Source organism: Sus scrofa, chromosome 15 (genome assembly GCF_000003025.6).
Source record: "Sus scrofa isolate TJ Tabasco breed Duroc chromosome 15, Sscrofa11.1, whole genome shotgun sequence".
NCBI lineage: Eukaryota > Metazoa > Chordata > Mammalia > Artiodactyla > Suidae > Sus > Sus scrofa.
The window spans coordinates 69,700,106-69,722,954 of record NC_010457.5 but is presented as its reverse complement, the minus strand read 5'-3'; the positions used below and the strand labels follow the sequence as shown (position 1 = coordinate 69,722,954).

Here is a 22,849-nt window from a genome sequence, read left to right as displayed (position 1 = left end):
TGGTATTTGTTTTTACATTTTAATTCTCAAGTGTAGCAAGTATACAGAAATATACTTGAATTTTTATTTACTTTATATCATCATTTTGATAAATCCATTTATTAATTTTAGTAATTTTTGTATATTCTTTAGATTTTTCTATGTAGGCAGATTATTTTGACTAAAAGCAATTTAACTTCCTTCTTTTCAATCTGAATTATTTATTTATTTATTTATTTATTTATTTAATTTTCCCACTGTACAGCAAGGGGAAAATTACATGTACACATTACAATTACATGTTTTTTCCCCCACCCTTTGTTCTGTTGCAACATGAGTATCTAGACAAAGTTCTCAATGCTACTCAGCAGGATAGCACAAATGAACATCTCCTCAGAAAAGAAAATCATGGACTTGGAGAAAAGACTTGTGGCTGCCTGATGGGAGGGGGACGGAGTGGGAGGGATCGAGAGCTTGGGCTTATCAGACACAACTTAGAATAGATTTACAAGGAGAGCAATCTGAATTTTTTTACTATCTTCCTTGATTTATTGCTCTGGCTAAAATTTCCAGCATTATGCTGAATAAAAATTGTGAACATGTTTGCCTTGTTCCTAATCTTAGGAGATTTCATTATAAAATATAATGCAAATGAAGTCTTATGCAAATTCCTTTATTGGTTCTAGAAGTTCCTTTGTATTATTGGTTTACTGAGACTTTTTAATCTTGAATTTGTGTTGAAATTTTTATATGCTAGTTTTGCATCTACTGATATACTACTTTTAAAAAATCGGTTGAGATGAAATATATTGATTTTTATCTTAAAACCCTAAAGAAATTTAAAATTCATCTTGCGTTCCTAGGATAAACTCACTGTCATGCTATTATCCCTTTTATATATTGGCTTTTTTTTTTAACTCTATGATTTTACTTATATGTAGAATCTAAAAAACAAAACCACATGGATTCGGAGAACGGGTTGGTGGATGCATAGGTGGGGGGTTAGGGGAGAGCAAAATGGGTGAAGGGGGTTAAAAAGTACAAACTTAGAGCTATAAAATAAGTCCTGAGAGTGTAATATACAGCCTGGTGAGTATAATTAATACTGTCTCATATACTTGAAAGTTGCTAAGAGTAAATCTTGAAAATTCTCATCACAAGAAAAAATTATAACTATATGATGATGTTAAGTGGACTTATTTGTATATTGAGAAATGATCACAATATCAAATTATGATGTACCCCTGAAACTGTTATATGTTAATTATGTCTCAATTTTTTTCAAACAAAAAAAAACCCTAATTTGAGCTATAACAGAGACAGAAGGTTTACACTCATTTAATGTAAACCATGTGATGAGTTTGCCTCATTTCCAGTTTTTGTACTTAACTAAATTTATAGGCCTATGTCTGAGAAGAGGTCTTATATTTTCCTACTTGTCCTGTGTTTCACTGGCAGTTTCCCACATTGTTTTATTATCGTAAGTATGTGGGTTCCCCCCCCAATGAAGATATAGAAGGAATTGGGAAATTTATAACATCATGGTACAACAAGGTTGAGCCAGAAGCCCCCAATAAATATTAAAGCTAGAAAGGAAGTGGTTGGGGAGCAAGGTGTTTCCCTGGTCTTAATTTCTCCCCACTGACGGCTCATTAGTGGTTGGAATTTCAGTAAAATAAATACATTCCTTGTATTCTGAAGGCAGTGGAGAGGCAAAGATCTACCCTATATGAACTCAGGATTGGGTACTGTGATGGAGTAAATATGGAGCCTCCAGACACAGCCCCCTCCATTGAGAAGCCCCACCTTCAGGGCTGTAGTGATACCAAGCCCTGGAGTTGGACCTATGTTCTGCCTTCACACTGTGTGTGGGGATGAATAGAGAGGAGCAGTGATTCCTGGGCCTTAGTTTCTCCAGCTGCAAAATGCAAGCCTTGAATGAGATGATCATCATCTGACACAAGCCAATGGCCTCTCTTTCTGTATGCAAGGGATCCCAGCAGACATGTGGTTGGCCAAGGAGAATTGTAAGCAGCTGAAAGTTTTTGAAAATCCCAGGAGACTGATTCTCTGAAAGGCGGTGTTAATGGCCTGGGGTGGAGTCAACTTAGCTGACTGTGGGTGATAGAGCATGCTCAGAAGTGGGCCTGGATGACTAGTTACAGTCAGGGAGATGTAGTGAGGGGCCCAGGAGCATGTTCCAGGTTGGGGAGAGCCATTGCCTCCTTCAGGAATGCTGGCCCATGTCCCAACTACATGTATTTGGACCATCTTTTCAGGTGCCCAAGAAGGGGTCCAGAAGAGCCTGCATTGTAAGTGTGGGTGCTGTGGGTGGTGAGGGGCTGCCAAGCTCAGCTCAGGGCTTCCTTGGCTGCAAAACACATAGCTTTCCATTCCCAGAGGCCCCCTGATTGTAAAATGCTGTAATAGATGAGGCAGGGTGGCTGGTGACGGATAATAACCTCTGAATAGTCCATGAAATCTTGAACAGGACTCACTCCTAGGGTACATGGAAGGGGGTTGAGGAGCTGATTTTCCCCTCAGCCTCCTCTCCAACTTCCTTTCCAATTTCTCCTTGATGTAATTTTCTGTTTTAAAAATTTAATTTTTAATTGTTTTTTCTTTTTAAGGCTGCACCCACTGCATATAGAAGTTCCCAGGTCAAATCTGAGCTACAGCTGCTGGCCTATGCCACAGCCACAGCAACGTGGGATCCCAGCCATGTCTGCAACCTACACCACAGCTCACAGCAACACCTGATCCCCAACCCACTGAGGGAGGCCAGTGATCGAACCTGCATCCTCATTGATTTAATCAAATTTGTTTCTACTGCGCCTCAATGGAAACTCCAGTTTGATACAATTTTCTAACAGTTTGGAAATTTTTTTATGAGTGATATTGAGTTATAGTTTTCTTATAGTATCTATGTTTAATTTTGAAATTAGGGTAATGATAGCCTTATAAATTGAAAAACAGCTAGTGTAAAATTACCATCATTTCCCTTGCATGATTGATAAAATTCACCATTGGCTCTATCAGGCCTAGAGTTCTTTCTTGGAAAGTTTTTAATTATGGATTCAGTTTCTTTCATAACTAGCAGGATATCTTCTTGATTTAGTTTGGTAATTTATAGCTTTCAAAGGATTTGTTCACTCCATGTAAGTAATCAAATTTATTGGCATAATTTTTTCATAAAATTTCCTTATTATCAGTTGTCCATGGTAATGCTCCTAATTTCACTTCTGGTATTGGTAATTTGCATTCTCTTCTTTTATCAATTTGTTTTTTCCATTTATTGTATTTTTAGAGAGCCAGTTTTTTAATTCATTGATTTTACTCTTTTGATTTTTGATTTCATTTTATATTTCACTGATTACTGTTATTATTTCCTTATTTCTACTTATGTTAGATTTAGTTTGATTTTTTCCCCTAGTTTCTTAAGTTGAAACTTAAATCACTTCTTTGAAGCTCTTCTTCTTTCCTAAAATGATCATTTAATTTAATGCTATAAAATACCCTGTAAGCAATGTTTTAACTATGTGCCTCATATTTTTGTATGTGATATTTTTCTTTTCATTCAATTTAAAATATTTTATAATTTGCCCTTTTGATTTCTCTTTCGACTATGAGTTTTTTTCATGGTGTGTTGTTTAGTTTTCATATATTTGGAAAGTGTCCAGATACCTTTCTTTAATTTTGTTTTGTTCAAAGAACAATCTTGTATACAGTCAGTCCTCTTAAATTTCTTTTAAATGCTTATGGACCAGAATATGGTCTGATTTGATGAATGTTCTGTGTATACTTTAGAAGGATGCTTATTCAGCTAACATGGAATGGAATGTTCTATAAATGCCAATTTGGCAAAGTTGATGGTGTTCAATCCATCTTTTTCTTTATGCTTGTTCTATCAAATTTTGATAAAATGGTTTTGGAATACACAATTGAGTTATTTTCACAGTAATCAATTTAATTGTTCAGTTGCTAGAAGGACTCACACACAGGTTTCAGTTTTTACTCATAAAAAACTTTATTATTGAAGGTCTCAAACCATCACCAACCATCCTATAAGCAAAGCAACTTCGTACCAGGAAGCCTGAGGTCTATAATGGTGAAGGCCTTTTAGAGTATGCTGACGCTGTAGGCATATTTTAGTTATGTGACCAGCCCTATTGCAGCCTCTATTACTGCCATTTATTGAAACCAGGTGCAAATCATAAATCCAATACGTATTTCTAGACAATACTGTCAAGCCATTTAATCTTGTTCTGAAACAACTCACAGGCCCATGGTTGCAGAATATTATTTATCTTTACAATGGATTCCATAGCATTGCCCTGAAGATAAGATGTAAGATATCTTATAAAATGTGAGATAAGATATAGCTCTGAAGATAATCATGAGATCAATTGGGACCAGGTGAAATGAATCCACACGGTACCAGTGAGGTGTAGATATCAATTTAAGAAGGCAATTAAACTAACATAATTCCTGTGAAAATTTTCCCAGAATTTTGCACCAACTTAACTATTCTCTTACACTCTTTGCCTACTGTAATTTGAACTTTATTGTAAACATATGTTTATGGCTTATAATAAATAACCCATTATTTATGAGATTTAAGTCATCTTCAGAACCATAATCTTCTATTGAGATTACATCCCAAGCAGATTTTTTTTTTTTTTTTTGGTCTTTTTGCCCTTTCTTGGGCCACTCCGGCGGCATATGGAGATTCCCAGCCTAGGGGTCTAATCGGAGCTGTAGCTGCTAGCCTACGCCAGAGCCAGAACAACATAGGATCCGAGCTGTGTCTGCGACCTACACAACAGCTCACGGCAGTGCCGATCCTTAACCCACTGAGCAAGGGCAGGGATTGAACCTGCAACCTCATGTTCCCAGTCGGATTTGTCAACCACTGCGCCACGAGGGGAACTCCCCAAGCAGGTTTTTAACTCACTTTCCTAGTACATTTGACCAACTATGTCTGTATTATCGTCTTATTTTCACCTATCAAACTGACTTTACCAATGATCTCAGTGTTGTACCAAATTAAAATATTACTATGGGAGTTCCCATCATGATGCAGCGAAAATGAGTCTGACTAGGAACCATGAGGTTGCAGGTTTGATCCCTGGCCTTGCTCAGTGGGTTAAAGATCTGGCATTGACATGAGCTGTGGTGTAGGTCGCATATGCGGCTTGGATCTGGCGTTGCTGCGTCTGTGGTGTAGGCTGGCAGCTATATCTCCACGTAGACCCCTAGCCTGTGAACTTCCATATGCCATGGGTGTGGCCCTAAAAAGACACGCACGAAAAAAATTACTATGAATATTAGAAATACAATTACCAAAAAAAAATCAGAAATTATGACTGTATAAGTTATTGTTACTTCCCAATTGAAATAACTATTTGTGCTGAATATTATTATGTACACAATTATTAACCAAAGATTGTATTTTAGTGAAATATGGAGTTATAGGTATTCTGGTTGAAGCTACCTTCCTTCATCACACAGGATTAAAAAAAAAAATGGGCTTCAAATGAAAAGAGTCTTTTAAGAAAGCCCCTTAACTATCCCTTGGTAGTATTCATGTAGAGTTAAAATTTTGTCTATATTCACAAGTCATACAGTTGGGATGTCTTATTCAAGTCTATTGATGTTGCTAGAGCTATTAAGAAGACTGATGTAGAATATACTCCCCATTTGGAAATTTGTGTTAATGAGGGGATCGATATAGTTCCATGAAAGGACAATGTTTTGGCAGTTCCAATGGGGTTGACCTTTTTTTTTTTTTTTTTGGCTCCACTTGAAGTAATATGTCTGAAACTCCTGCTTGTATTATAATACGAAGCTTTTTTTCCTCTGTTATATTTGGGTGTGTTGTCTTTGTTCCATTTGTAAAAACTATTTAGTTAAAACTGCATTATCAAACTAAACAGCTTGCAATTTTGTGTCTACTTCATAAGATTTGAATACTCCCCAAGCCACCTTCTTTTGCAAGATCTTTTTTTCTTTGTGAACTCTCTTAATTAAAGCAAATTCTGTTTATCTAAACAGTCCTAGGCTTGCTCTTATTTTCCCTAAAGTGCTCTTTGAGCTGGTAGTAAATGTTTTATCCACCATGTATGTTGTTCTTACTATGTGCTAATTGCCCATGTGTAATTGGTAAACATCCTGTAACCAAAACTGCCATTTTTCCAGGACAAAGTCATATGGGAAAGGAGTACTTCTGTGTATACCTTTGTGGATACCAAAATGCCCTCCATAGGTAGTCTTTTCAGATTGCAGATATTGTATTTCTGCTATATGAAAGAACTAGGTGAGCCACATGGATTGATCAATCTCAATAACACCAATGGCCGTTTAGTTTTTCCTTAAGGGTATGATTCTAGAACACTATGACATACTAGGCAAGTAGTGCTTATGGTTTTAACCTTTTCTTAACAGTTCTTCAGAATTTATAAGTATACAGTGATTCTCAGTTCTAACATTAAACAGAATGCATGAGGTTTGACTTAGGGAAAGAAATTCCCATAGGTATTCTCTCATCGAGTGTCCTAATAGTAAGTGTAACCTGTGAAATGAGAGCCAAAGACATACCATGTTTGTATTGTTCCATGTAGACTTCATGAAGATTTCTGTTATTTCACTGACACATATGACAAAAGCCATTCCATTAATGATGTTGTTTAATGCTATTTCCCAGGTCATGGTATTTTGCTCTAGTAAGGATGGAGCATCAGCTGAAAAAATAAATAAATAAAAAAGTATTGTTACAGATATCTGAGTCAAAACTAAGAAAGGAATTTATTTTTTGACTATTAAGTCTTTGTCAAGATACCAAAATAGTGTTTGATGTTCCCTTGTGAAGAATTCCTTTGTTAATTCCTTTACCTGCAGTTATTATTTTACATTCTTTTCATTTACTTTAACTCCATTTTTTTCTCCCCAAGAATGCGCTCAGGTTTGGCTACTGTGCCAATCCACATTATTTGAAGAAATACATACCTTGCTAGTGCAGCTCCTCTACCCATTCCTATTCATTTAAGTGAAGATTAGATAAATACAGGCTTTTGGATTATCCACCAGGTATAATATATATATATTTGGATTATCCACCAGGTATAATATATATATTATATGTATATAAGACACTTGACCTTGTTGAAGCCAGTTTTAGCTTTATATATTTTGAAGAATAGGTGCATCTATATTTAGGATTTTATGTCTTTTTGATGAATGATTTGTTTTTTCCTGTTTTATTGAGATAATTGACATATAGTACTATTTAAGTTTAATGAGTTGACTCCCATATATTGTGAAATGATTACCACAATATGTTTAGTTAACATCTATTATCTCATAGATACAAAAAACATTTTCTTTTTCTTGTGATGGGAACTTTTAGGATCTCCTTTTAGCAACTTTCTTATATTCTATACAGCAGTCTTAACTACAGTCATTATGTAGTACATTACATCCCAGGTACTTATTTATCTTATAACTGGAAGCTTGTATCTTTTGACAGCCTTCATCCAATTCAATTATGAATTGACCTTTAACATTGTGAAATATCACGGTTTATCCCCCATAATATTCCTTGCTCTAAAATAAACTTTCTTTTACATTTTATTATAATTTATTTACAATGTTCTTTCAATTTCTACTGTATAGCAAAGTGACCCAGTTATACATTTATGTACATTCTTTTTTTCACATTATCCTCCATCACATGTGATTAGATATAGTATTCCTGTGCTATACAGCAAGATCTCATTGCTTATCCAATCCAAATGCAATAGTTGGCATCTACTAACTCAAAACTCCCAGTCCATCACACTCCCTCCCTGTCCACCTTGGCAACCACAAGTATGTTCTCCATGTCCATGAGTTTGTTTCTTTTCTGTAGATAGGTTCATTTGTGCTGTATATTAGATTTCAGATATAGTGATATCATATGGTGTTTGTCTTTCTTTCTTTCTTTTTTTTTTTTTTTTTTTTGGTCTTTTTTGCCATTTCTTGGGCTGCTCCCGCGGCATATGGAAGTTCCCAGGCTAGGGGTCTAATCGGGTCGGCCTACGCCAGGGCCACAGCAACGCTGGATCCGAGCCGCATCTGCAACCTACACCACAGCTCACGGCAATGCCGGATCCTTAACCCACTGAGCAAGGCCAGGGATCGAACCCGCAACCTCATGGTTCCTAGTTGGATTCATTAACCACTGCGCCACGATGGGAACTCCCAGTCTTTCTCTTTCTGACTTACTTCACTTGGTATGAGAGTCTCCAGTTCCATCCTTATTGCTGCAAATGGCATTATTTTGTTCTTTTTGATGGCTGAGTAGTATTCCATTGTATTTATATTTATTTCATCTTCTTAATCCATTCATCTGTTGATGGACATTTAGGTTGTTTCCATGTCTTGGCTATTGTGAATAGTGCTGTGATAAACACAGGGGTACATGTATCTTTTTCAATGAAAGTTTTGTCCAGATACATGCCCAAGAGTGGGATTGTTGGGTCATATGGTAGTTCTGTGTTGAGTTTTCTGAGGTACCTCCATACTGTTTTCTGTAATGGTTGTACCAATTTATATTCCTGCCAAAAGTATAGGAGGGTTCCCTTTTCTCCACACCCTCTCTTGCATTTGTTACTTGTTGATTGCTAATGATGGCCATTTTGACCAGTGTGAGGTGGTACCTCATTGTGGTTTTGATTTGCATTTCTCTGATAATTAGCAATGTCAAGTATTTTTTAATGTGCCTGTTGGCCATCCATATGTCTTCTTTGGAGAAATGTCTATTCAGGTTTTCTGCCCATTTTTCAATTGGGTTGTTTGTTTTTTTGCAGTTGAGTTGTTTGTATGTTTTGGAGATTAAGCCCTTGTCAGTTGCATCATTGGAAACTATTTTCTCCCATTCTGTAGGTTGTCTTTTTTTTTTTTTTTTTTTTTTTTAATGCTTTCCTTTGCTGTGCAAAGTTTTTTCAGTTTGATTAGGTCCCATTGGTTTATTTTTGGTTTTTATTTCTGTTGCTTTGGGAGACTAACCTAAAAAAACATTTGTACAATTGATATCGGGATGTTTTGCCTATGTTCTCTTCTAGGAGTTTTATGGTGTCTTGTCTTATGTTTAAGTCTTTAATCCATTTTGAATTTATAAATTAAACTTTGATCATCTATATAGCCATTCCAACTTTGTTTTATTTTGTGCTTACATTGTCCATCACTTTTTGTCCTTTTACTTTTAACGTATCTTTTTCTTTCATTTAAAGTAGATTTCTTTGGTGTTTACTTGTGAAGAAGTGGGTTAAGGATCCGGTGTTATCATTGCAGTGGCTGAGGTCACTGCTGTGGTGTGGGTTTGAGCCCTGGGCTGGGAACTTCTACATGCCATAGGTGTGCCAGAAAAAAAGTGATTTCTTACAGATAACATATAGTTGAGTCTTATTCTTCTCCATTTTACAGTTGGACACCTAGGCCATATATATTTGATGTCACTATCAGTATACTTGCATTTAAGTTTATAATCTTTTTCTTTGTTTTCTGTTTTGTCATGTCTTTTTTTTCCTTACAGTTAGTGAAACATTTTACTTATTTAAATTCTCTTAAAATATTTTTTAAAAAACATAATGTTTTCCTCAAATACAGTTTTTGGCAGTGAATAAAGTTTACCATAAAGAATATTAAACCCTAACTTCCCATAGCAACTTTTAGTTTTCTCTAAAAAGAAAATCCATTTTCTTACAGATACATTCATTCAGATATGTGTTCTAATACACATGAGATTTTTTCCTAAAGTGCCAAAACTCAAATAATTTCCATTATTTTATGGAGAATTATAATAAGCAAAAGAATGCATCAGTTTAAATACTCAAGGTCATCTCAAATACTAGAGTCCCTGGTTTCTGTGATAGAGAATAATTTTGCTAGCAAATAGTTGGACTGAAATTCAAGCAATATGCTCTAAAATCTTCTTCTGATTTTTAATCTTTTAATATATTGCAACAGATTACTTATTCATATCTAATTATGTAGTAAAAAATACCTGAGAATATTTTGGTAAATATTTGTTTTAAAAATTCCTACACAAGCTTCATTTGCCAATTTTCTTTCTTTTTCTTTTCTCTTTTGCTTTTTAGGGCCACACCTGTGGCATATGGAAATTTCCAGGCTACAAATCAAATCAGGGCTATAGCTACAAGATATGCCACAGCCACAGCAATGAGAGATCCAAGCCCAGTCTGTGACCTACCCCACAGCTCATGGCAACGCAGATCCACGACCCACTGAGTGAGGCCAGGGATTGAACCTGTATCCTCCTGAATACTAGTAGGATTCATTTCCACTGCACCACACTGGGAGCTCCCTTGTTTGCCAATTTTCTAGTCTACCATCTATATTTTCCTTTGTTTTGTCTGTCATTTTTTTCTTTTTTCTTTTGAAAGCAAATCAGTATTTTATAATGAATGTCTTTTTTTTCTTTTCACAAATTCCCAAGGATAATTCTTAAAAAAAAAAAAAAAACCTATTCATCTTATTGTTTGATTAGAGATAAATTAATCCCGTAATCATGAGATCTGTGGCTGTCTAGAGTTATCAGTCTAAAGACCAGAAGGCTTCCAGTGGTAAAAGCAGTGCAGTAGGGAGGGGTCTGGTCACTGTTTACTCCCATCAGGCTCAGTGCCTCCAGCATCATGACACTGAAGCCATTGAGCCACTGTTGGTTGTCTTCACTGAGCCACAGTGCCATAACCTTAGAACCACCAGAATATCATTTCCTTCTGTTCTGATGGGCATAGGCAATATCCCATCTCTATGGGATACTTTTATATGGGATATTATTATGTGGATATGTGTCCATCTAATTGCAGAAAAATAAAGAGGCAGGTAAAGTGATAAGTCACAGGATTCCTTGATAGCACACTAATGTTCCCCAATTAAATGTCAACCCCAAGGCTAATTGAGACCTTGTAATTCTTTTTATAAGCAGTTAGGTGATGCCAAGAAGTAGGGATGCTTCTTCAAGGGCTGTACATTTTAATGTAAGTCCTGGTCTCAAACTTTAATGCGAAGTTTAATGTAAGTCTCAAACTTTAAAGTTTAATGTAAAGTGTCTTACTTTAATGTAAGTCCTGTGTCATTAATGGTACATCCTCTTCCATGTATCAGAACAGCTCTAATGCCAAAGAGGTATAATATGTATGAGTGTGGAAAACAGCCTGGTTCAGAAGCCAAATAAATGCTCTAGGGATATGGCAGACACATCAGTCAGGTTCCAATGGGCTTGTCCAGCCATATGATGAATGGGTAGGCTTTAGAGCATGAGATGCCAAACCCGTGACCTCCAGTGCCACAGGCTAGTGGCTGCTGCAGCTGATATCTGTGAGAGTGGGATGCAGGTCAAGAAACAGCCCCAGTTCCAGAGCCATGCCTGCATCCTGCCCACAAGTCCCAAGTGAGCATGTGTGGGTGGAGCTAGGAGGCATGGTCCCCTTGTCATGGGTTCTTTGTTCTTTTTTTCTCGTTTCCTATTTTATTTTGGATATTGAGTACTTTTACGATCCTATTTATCACCATAATTATCTTCTTAGGTCTATCTCTGTGTCTGTATTCTTCAGGAAAGCAAAACCAGTAAGACATATTAAGAGATTTATTTTGAGAAATTGGCTTATGTGATTGTGAGAGCTATTAGGAATTCTGACGCTTCAGACAGGAGTTGATATAGTCTTGAATCTGAGATCTGTAAAAGAGGCCAATAAATTGGAAATTAATGAGGGATTTTTATGTTACAATCTTGAGGTGGAATTCCTTCTTCTCCAGGAAGCCTCAGTTTTTGTCTTAAGACCTTCAACTGATACAGTGCATATTTGTCATTGTGAAAACCTCTCATGTTGCCATTTTAGAGCCATGCCCACTTCCCTTCTGCCCCTACCCTCTCCTTATCCACTGTCAATCACAAATCTGTTCTCCATTTCCATAACTTTGTCTTTTCAAGAATGTTATATAAATGAGATCACAGTTTATGTACTATTTGAGATTATTTCTTACACTTAGCAGAATTTCCTGGGGTTTTATTCAGGTTTTCTTATGTCAGATAATTCTAGCATTTCTGTCATTTTGATCTTGGCATCTAATGACTATCTTTTAAAAATTCAGTCTGGAATCTGAATTGATGGATTGTTCTTGGTATGAGGAGTAAATTTTTTTAGTTGAAATCTGGATGTTTTCATGTTATGGTCTCAGAATTTGGATCCTACTCAAACTTCTGGTTTAGATTGCTTTATCTGTTCCATCAGGAAAAGGAGGGAATATTGCCTCATTACTTTCAAATGGAAGTAGAAGCACCAAGTTCCCACTTGTCCTTTGTTGACAACCAAAAGAGTAAGGGATCCTTGTTACTTTTTGGTGGACATTGAGCACACGAGTTTGAGCTTGCCACGTGGTGTCCTCTTGTGGTGGGATGGTTCGTTACTGCTGTATGAGAGACTTGAGTCTCTACTGGGTCTGCTATAACACCCCTGGGGAGGGACACCTTGTTACAGCTGGGCAGGTGTGAAAGTCTAAGCTGTGGTCTCCATTAACTCTGTAGAAGGCAGCTCATTACTAGATGACGGAGATGAAATCTTGGCTCCTTGCTGATCTTCTCTGGCACCACATTGGAAGGGTTGTGAGAGCACTTCATTGTAGCCTCAAAGAGTAGAACTCTAGATTTCCCACTCAGACTTTGCTGGTGTGGATGGGCTGTGGCCAGTTTTTTTCTTTGATTTTGATTGAATTATTTATTGTCTAAGCATTTTCTGTCTGCTAGATTGCCCTATCTTGGTACCTTGGCTAGAGAGAACAGACACTTACGGACACTTTTTCTGTCTGTACTCTTTGGTATTTGTTGGCTACCAGCTTCTTAAGCTCTAAGTCTGAGATATGAACAAAAGGAAACCCTAGAGAACTCACCACTGTGTTGTCCCTTGAGTCCTGAAGTCCCTGCTGCTATACCTTCTTGTGACCTTTCAGTCTTCTTAGAGTCTCCCTCTCTTTCCCTCAGTCTCTCTCTCACACACACACTATCTATCTATCTATCTATCTATCTATCTATCTATCTATCTATCTATCTATCTATCTATCTAAGTTTTCTAGAACTGTCTTAATACGATACACTAGATGGCTTAAACAATAGAAATTTATTTTCTCACAGTTCTGTATGCTAGAAGTCCATGATTAAGGTGTCAGCAGATTTGGTTTCTTCTGAAACTTCTCTCCTTGGATGCTAGGTGACTGCTTTCTTGCTGTGTTCTTGCATTGTTTTTCCTCTGTGCATGCATATGTCTGGTGTTTGTGTGTCCAAATTTTCTTTTTATAAGAACACAAGTCAGATTAGATTAAGCCCACCACAATGGCTTCATTTTAACCTAACCATATCTTGAAAGCTGTATCTCCAAACACAATCACAGTTCGACTGGGGTTTTGGGCTTGAGCATACAAATTTGGGGGGGAACATAATTCATACCATAACACTCTCTTTCTCTCTTTGTATGTGTATGTCTATCTCCAGGAACTTAGATTGTACTTAGAGGAAGACATAAGGAAAAATACATGTACTCCATCTTCCCCGAAGTGGAAGTCTTTTGTGTTATTGGTCTTAATGTCATCACTGTAAAGATGGCATTACTTTCTGGTCTCCATTGTATTTAGTGAAATTTCAGTCAACATTTGCTGTTGTATCTCTATCTATCTATCTATCTATCTATCTATCTATCTACCTACTTACCTACCTACCTACCTACCTACCTACCTAGATACACACATACATTTGTGTTATCCTACTTTGTATTTTCTGAGCTTTCTTGCAGTTGATGTTCTTTACCAAATTTTGAAAAAAAAAAAAAAAAGCTCTTAAATCCTCATATATTTTTTCTGTCCTGTTTTCCTCTCTCTAGTCCTTTTGGTACTCCAGTTACACATAACACATCACTTGATTTTGGGTCACAGATCACTGAGGCACTTTTGTTTTCTTGTCATTTTCCTATCTCTGTTTTTCAGATTAGATTATTTCTGTCAAACATTTGCTACATATATTGATCCTTTCTTTAGCCATCTCCAATCATCTGTTGATCCATTTCAGTGAAACTTTTATTTCAGATACTGCTTCTATGTTCTAAAATTTCTATTGGATTATTTTTTATATCTCCCATTTTATATCCTTCATATGCTCATTCATTTTGATAATTGTTCTCATTTGATTTTTTTTTTTGTCTTTTTGCCATTTCTTGGGCCGCTCCCGCAGCATATGGAGGTTCCCAGGCTAGGGGTCGAATCGGAGCTGTAGCCGCCGGCCTACGCCAGAGCCACAGCAACTCAGGATCCGAGCCGCATCTGCGACCTACGCCACAGCTCACGGCAACGCCGGATCGTTAACCCACTGAGCAAGGGCAGGGACCGAACCCGCAACCTCATGGTTCCTAGTCGGATTCGTTAACCCCTGCATCACGACGGGAACTCCTCATTTGATTTTTAAACATGTTTCAAATAGCTGCTATAAAGTTCTTTTCTAGAAATTCCAACTTCTGGGTTATCTTGAAATCTGTTTTTATTGACTATTTTTCTTTTAAATACAGGCCACATTTCTGTATATTTTTCTCATATATTTAAATATTATAGATAATAGAACTTTGGATTCCATTACCTTCCTCTGAAGAATGTTGATTTTTGTTTTGCATGTAGTAAATTATTGGCTGTTAATCTTAAAATATGGAAGCTTGACTTTATGCTTTATTAGAAGATAGCTGTTTTGCTTTTATCTTTGTTCAAAATAGATATTTTAGTTCCTGCTACATCTTTAGTCTTAAGGCATGATCTTGTAGTATTTCTCTGAGAAGAACCCAAACTCAGAATTTTATTTTCCTTCTGTGGGAGGAAACTGAGAAATCTGTCCAGTTAATTCAGGATTCCACTTGATGATTTCCACTCTTCTCATTAGCGCCTTCTTCATGCATGCACAGTTTAGGGAACACCCATTGATATAAGGATGGTTACATACATCCTTATATAAAAAACATTGGAAAAAATTCTTTTTCAAAGAAAATTTTTTTCAAAGAATTTTTGCTCAATTTCAAGCATTTCTGGCTTCTGAGACCTTAAACCAATGAGGCAGCAGTCTTGGGCCTGAGTTCTAGTCATTTCAGGTAATGTGGACTGGAACATGCTTTAGCGAAAAGTGGAATTCACTTTTAAGATAATCCCCCTTAATTTTTTGTCATTTTTTCGATTGTCCATGCCTTCAAATACTTACTTTATTTTATTTATTTTATTTTTTGTTTTTTGGGGCCATACCTGCAGCATATGGAAGTTCCCAGGCTAGGGGGTCAGCTGTAGGGGTCATCTAGGGTCAGCTGTAGCTGCCAGCCTACACCACAGCTACAACCACATAGGATCTGAGCTGCGTCTGTGACCTACACCACAGCTCATGACAATACTGGATCCTTAACCCACTGAGCAAGGCCAGGGATCGACCCACATCCTCATGGATACTAATCCAGTTTGTTACCACTGGGCCATGACAGGGACTTCAAATAGTTATTTTAAAAATATTTTTTTTTCGAGTTTATAATTGTTATCTGGGAGATTGTGAGGTTAGATCAATAAAAACTATCCCAACATACCAAAAACAAAATGTTCTTAATTTATATTTGTAAGTAAAAGAATTATAAAAAATGATAAAAAGATAGAAGGAAATATAAATAAAAAATTATTTTCTTTTATTGGAATTGTATATGTAATATGCCTTCCAGTGGGTTTTGAATTTTAATCATTTGTTTTTGTTTTTATTTAAATAAATGTTAAGAATTTCAGATAGTTCAAATGAACTATGAAGAGAGTTGATAAAAACAGAAAAGTTAAAGATATGTGGAATTTGGCTTTATAGCATGTTAAAACCTAATTTTTAAACTGAGTATCAAACCAAGTTTACTAATTCTAAGGCTACATGGAACAATTTCAGTTACTACATCTAAGACCTAAAAGGAAAAATAAGTTATGATAAGCTTTAACTTTTCCTTTTTTTTTTTTTTCAGGGCTGCACCCTCAGCATATGGAAGTTCCTGGGCTAGGGGTCGAATCAGAGCTATAGCTGTCAGCCTACACCACAGCCACAGCAATGTGGAATCCAATCTGTGTTGTCGGCTACCTACACCACAGCTCACAGCAATACCAGATCCTTAACCCACTGAGTGATGCCAAGGATTGAACCTGCATCCTCATGGATCCTTGTTGGGTTTGTTAACTGCTGGGCCACAAAGGGAACTCCCAACTTTTACACTTCTTAACAGATTCTGTAGAAAGCAAAATTTCTCTTCTTATGATTCACAGAATTGTACTATCAATAATAAAATGTCAGGCAATGATCATTGTATGCAATCATAGCAAATTACATTTGTTAGTATGTAAGAATGCATTTAGTGGGTATTTGTGAGGAGTGGTTGGTGTCAACAGATGTAATTTTTTGTTCTTTTTCAAAATTGTTCTTAAATTCTTCAGAATACTTGCAAGCAGCTTTCACTGTCAGAGAGTAGAGTAATCAGCTAGTTCATCTTGACTGGGAAGGGAGGCTCAGTTTCATAAAGCCAAATTTGTACTCCTGTGGTTTCAGACAGTTTTCTTTTGCTTCCATACATAATTTCAGGAATCAAAATTAATTCCTCCGTATAGCTATCCCTGTAAAATGTTTCTAGTAAATAGAATTAAATAGAAATACAATTATGTTCACAGAATAAAATAATTATCTCAGCCTAAACATTGAATTTCCTAACCATGTCAATGTTGTAGCCTGTCTTTTCTATTATTTAAGGTGGTCCTTTTTTCATAAGTCCTCTTTTTCTTGTTGAGCTTGCAATTAAATGGAAAGGCCGCCTCTAGGAGGATTAAAAAGTAATTTTCTTAGAAAATACTTTTACACAATCAAGTGCTTCTTTTAAAGATAATTATTAAGAATTATGTGCAAAATTATAGTAATTTAAGCTAAGCTACTATACCCCATTGGGTAAATCTCTTTTCATACTTTATTTTTTTCACCCCAATATTGTTTACAAAATAGACCAGAAATATTATACAATTCAAATTTGAAATATATGTTGTCTATAAGAAAAAAAGTTAAAATTGGTTATATATAAAATTTTGTTTATATTTTTATTATTAACATACATATTTTTTTCCTAAAAGTTTTCAGCTTAGGGGGATTTCTATGCAAAATACAATTGAAATAGTTATGCTAACTCAAAGTGGTGCTGGCCAAGGACTTTTAAGTATTGGTCATTTAGGTCAGATATTTGGACATTGTCTCTCTATGTAGCTCCATTATAGCATTTCTCTCTGTGAAGATGGGAATGAGTGTTTATTAGTATTTATCTTATGTATAATGTAAGATATACACATGTATATGTACACTTGTGTGTCTTTCTCTCATCTCAATCATATGTCTCTTGCACTCCCTCTCTCCCCTCCCCATCTCAGTCTATCATTTCAATTTTGTAAGTGTTTATATTTGCTAGTGACCTTCTTCCTAATTCATCACACTCTTTAGGTAGGTGTTCATCATTTGCCTTTTGCTACTAAATACACATCTTCTTTTCAAATCCTGTTTGCTGTCAACTTTATCACCCTGATTGTCAATCAGGTAGAGTATATTGGACTTCTAGGTATTTCTTTTGCACCTACTGATTCAAGAAACAACGAAAAGGCATGTATTGGTTGAAGAAGAGGGTACATATCTAACTGTGGGCTCTTTGGGGGGAATTGTTATGCCAGGGCTTCATCTTTCTTATTGTTTATTGTGCTTGTTGCTGTTTCTGCTATTTTCAGTATTTTGTATTTTGTTGAACTCTTATTGCAGTGTATAGGACACAAATAATTTAGTTATGCTTTGGCTCTTACCTCCAAGTATCTCTTACTACACATGTTAGCGACTGTTCTGTATTATATTTTAGAATAGTTTAACACATATTTTATCTAAGACAGCTAAAATAATTTGTTCTATTTATAGAATAACAATTACATTGATAAAATTAAGCAGCAGCAAAATTTGATTGAATCATGTCTTGCTTATATTACCTATTCCTATCACCTGTCTGTCCTATAATACTTGCTCAATTTTGAGTTGCATTTATATAATGTGATTGAATATATTTCACACAAATGCCACAGACAATATGGCATTTTGTTAGTTGTAGCTTCCTCAGACTTAAGGGGGTGAAGTTTATTCCATTCATAGTTATCGAACACACACAGATGCATGCCATTTATTATAATTTACTTGCCAGAGTGCTGCCTACCAGAGTTAGAGTCACATTTATCTTCTCGTTCAATTACTCCAAATTTGTTGAAACTTTTAAGAGACAATGTCAATAATGGTTCAATTTTTTAAAAAAATCAATACCTTGGTAGTTCCTGTCGTGGCTCATTGGTTAACAAATCCGACCATGAGATTGCTGGTTTGATCCCTGGCCTTGCTCAGTGGGTTAAGGATTTGGTGTTGCCATGAGCTGTGGTGTAGGTCGCAGACGTGGCTCGGATCCTGAGTTGCTGTGGCTGTGGCGTAGGCTGGCGGCTACAGCTCTGATTCGACCCCTAGCCTGGGAATCTCTACATGCCATGGGAGCGGACCTAGAAAAGGAAAAAAAAAAAAAAAAAAAAAAAAAAAATCAACACCTCAGAATTCCCTTGTGGCGCAGTGACTTAGGGAGCCAGTGTTATCACTGCAGCAGCTAGAATTACTACTGTGGCACACGTTTGATTTCTGTCCCAGGGACTTCCATATGCCATGGATGTGGCCAAAAAAACCAAATTATACCAAGAGATGTTTGGCATGATGTACAATCTAGGTTATGGTTAGGTTGCACCTCTTGATTATGGGCCAAATCAACTCTATTAGCGTTGTTTCACAACTATCCTGTGCTGAAGATGTCAAGGGTCTGTTCTTTCTCAAGAAGAAAGAGTAATGAATTCATGATCAAGGGACTAGAAATGGCAGCCCTTTTACTGTTCACGTTCCAACATTGGTGTAGACCAAAGCACAATTGATTTACACAGTCTATTCACTTTCCAAACAGTATGAGGCTATGAGCCCAGGACTTTAGTTATATCTTAAAATAAATCATTCACAGATGGTTAAACATCTTACTAAAGAGAGTCTAAAACAACAAGGTAAAAAATATTAAATAGTCTTAAATAAAGCAAAACTTCTTAGTGTGAAAGGCTGAAGAAGGACTAGCATGTATAGTAAGAAAGGATTTTTCCATGGTTGGAAAAAGAAACACATTCTGTAGATTCCCATTGTGGCACAGTGGAAATGAATCCACCTAGTACCCATGAGGATTCAGGTTCGATACCTGGCCTCACTCAGTGGGTTAAAGATCTGGCATTGCTGTGAGGTGTGGTGTAGGTTGCAGATGCTGCTCAGATCTGGCATTGCTGTGGCTGTGGTGTAGGCTGGCAGCTGCAGCTCACATTCAACCCCTAGCCTGGGAACCTCCATATGCTGCATATGTGGTCCTAAAAATAAAAAAAAAAAAAAGAAAAACAAATTCTAGAAAAGTTTGCTAGACAGATATGAAAAATTATTGATAATTTAGTATTCCTAAATGAGGAAATTATTGAGGAAGAAATTTTGAAGTAGCTATAAATTCAAATGTTAAAAATAGGAAAAACATAGAGATCGATGTTGGCTCTTGAGTTGGAAATCATCATTATCCCTACCAAATTATCAATCACTCAGTTTCTGTTGGATTCTGGGAATGATGAGAAACTCATTATCTCATGAGCAAGCCTATACCCTCCTTAGACAAATTTAATTGTCATTTTAAAAAATAGCCAACATTTTTTTCTATAGAATTTCCAGGAGTTCCCGTCGTGGCTCAGTGGTTAATGAATCTGACTAGGAACCATGAGGTTGCGGGTTTGGTCCCTGGCCTTGCTCAGTGGGTTAACGATCCGGCGTTGCCGTGAGCTGTGGTGTAGGTTGCAGATGTGGCTCGGATCCCGTGTTGCTGTGGCTGTGGCATAGGCCGGTGGCTACAGCTCCAATTTGACCCCTAGCCTGGGAACCTCCATATGCCGTGGGAGCGGCCCTAGAAAAAGCAAAAAGACAAAAAAAATAAAAAAGTAAAAATAAAACAGAATTTTCACATATTGGTAGACTTAAAGAAAATTAAATCAAATGACAAGCTAAAAATATCACTCCTTATATTTTATTATATGATTTTTTTGAAAAATAAAATTCTGCTTCATTTCTAACAGCATGAGGACACTGACATGAAAATAGATAGGAAAGGAAGTAAGTAGTCTAAGACAGTGACTTTCCAATTTCATCCAGGTTGGGTTTAGTTTAAGTTTGAGATGAAGTTATACATTTTCTTTTAATTGTGATCTTTCCTATTAATGAAGAATTCCGTAATTTTTTCATCCCTTTTAATAAATAAGTATAAGGATACTAAATGTCAATCTTCTTGCTGAACAAATTTCAAGATATAGCTTCTAAGTGTATTATCAATCTTGAAAGCTGCCTTGAGGCCTTATTTGCTGAGAGGTTTATATGGCTAATTTAACTTAGCTCAGTTATTAAATGCTCTTTGTTGATTATTCTAAGTCACTTTTTTACCTTTTCTGACTGATAATAAAGTGACTCTGTGATGGTGCCTCAAACGGTGCGGGGGGTGGAGGGGGATTGCACTCAATTTCCCCTCTTTCCTTACTTATCTCCTGCTTCAATCCATTAGTCTCTAAATGTTTGTTCTTTCTTAGAACATTTCAGAGGTATGCTTGTTGGGATTTCCAAAAGGCCCCCATAAATAACATCATTCTTTCCTACCCAGTTCTGAATAATTTGAGAAATAAGAAAAGAATGATAGCATAGGAGTAGAAGTAGTGCCTTTGTTATTGATAATGAACATGTTATGGTAGTAGGTTTGTTCATTTGGAAGACTAATATTCCTATCACCCCTGCCCTGCAGGTTGCTGACATCACTGGATAATTGGAAGAGGCACCATCCCAGAGATCAACACCCTTGGGAGCAGCAGATAGCATGCTCCCAAGAGGAAGGAAGGCAGAGGTGAGTCAAGTGCCTTGGTTAATTTCCTCAAATTTACACATCAAACAGATCATCTCGCTTTTCTAATGACAAAGAGAGGTGAAGAGTACGTTGAGAAAAAAGCTCTTCCTCAAGAAAGATAAGAGTTGGGGGAAAAAGGTTTTTCCAATTAATATGCTTAGTGAGAAGAAATGGGGATGGGGTCTTGCTGTTCTTCTAAATGGCTACTGCTCCAAAGGAATATCAGGTGAGGTTAAAAAATACTGGTGGACACTATTTTCTGTACCTTTTTGACAAGTTTCTTCTCTAGCTCATATACCTTTTTCTTCCAGGGGCAGTCACAAGCATTCAAAACTCCTTAGCAAGTCCCTGGCATTGCCACTGTGTTCTGACACTTATGCTTTTGTAGCCATTTATTAACAGTTACTTCTTTTATTGTATTGTATTAGGACCACATTTAAAAAATCTCTACTTTTTGGAAATGAAGTATTTATATCATGACGTCCTTAGAGCAAGCGAGGTTCTTAGTCAACATCTAACCCTGTACTCACATTTTAAACGTAAATAAACTGCAGTCAAGAGACATAGACTTATATGAGTTTTCAACATTAAGGTAAAATGCTTTTTAAAAGAAAACCACCACTTCCTGATTTTAAAAATATATTAAGTGACTAGAATAATATACTTAAGGATATATTTATTTTATAAATGTATATGTCAATTGATACAACTCTGTGAAGTCTGTAATATTACTGTTCTAAATTTCTGCATAAGGAACTGGGGTTCAAAGGAATTTTACTGGTGTTACAATAGAATAGTTGCTTAGATTTGTAATATAAGAAAGGAGAGCTGGATTATATAAATTTTATCAAACTGGCGTTCAACTGATTATTTCACTAATGTAGCCTCTTTGAAGACTTTGTAGGATTTGTTTGCACAAACCACATTGCTCTCAGTTTCCTGTATTTTAGGTTTTGGTGAGTTTAGCTTTATTAGGGTATCCAATCAGTTACTACTATTTCCACAGCTTTCCAGCTTTCAACATTTGGTTGCTGTTTTCTTCTCTACTGTTCTTTGACTTTTTAATTTAACTTTCTTTACTTATAATTTAGTGAGATTTTAGTAGGGAGCAGAAGGAAGGAGGTGGGTTAATCTGTCATCTTTAACCAGAAACTATATTTGGTCAAGATTTAGGGTTTTGATTAAATTAATCCAATAAACTTAAATATTCTTCAACATAAATTATTTTTTCATATGTTCCCCATATTTTTCCTTTAGGTACTTAAAGAATTTGTTGTTGTAAACCTGTCGTATATTCTAAGAAGGCATTATTAGTATAGAAAAAGTTAATAATTTTCTCCTGTTCCCAGACAATTAAGAAAATTCTCTTTTAATTTCAAACTACTCAGTTTTCTAGATAGGTAATAAATCATTTGTTAATGATGTTTTACTTTTGAAATGCACTTTTATCTGATATTCAGTTAGATATAGACAATCAGCTGAGTTATGAAATAAACACCTAGCACACCCTTATTGTCCTTAAGCAAATTACACAGCATTGAAATAGGTTGTACCTTTAAAGTTTACATACATTATTGATAAAACTACTTTTGGAAAGCATTCTTAAATTAATATCTTTTAAAAATTCTGCTGTTTATTGTTTCAATCTCTTTTTCTCTCTAAGTAAATAAATATATAATACATGATACTGTATAAATATATAAAAGTATTATATATTCCATATATAATTATGGAAAATTTTTTCATTTTTCTTAAATTTTAAAATATTCTATGTGTAA

General features: G+C 36.0%; 1 long non-coding RNA gene across 1 annotated transcript; it reads left to right on the top strand.

Annotated features, from left to right (window-relative positions):
- On the top strand, positions 1,031–21,071 carry LOC110257122. The gene is made up of 2 exons (XR_002339360.1): positions 1,031–2,291; positions 20,973–21,071. It is a non-coding gene; the product is annotated as an uncharacterized LOC110257122 (long non-coding RNA).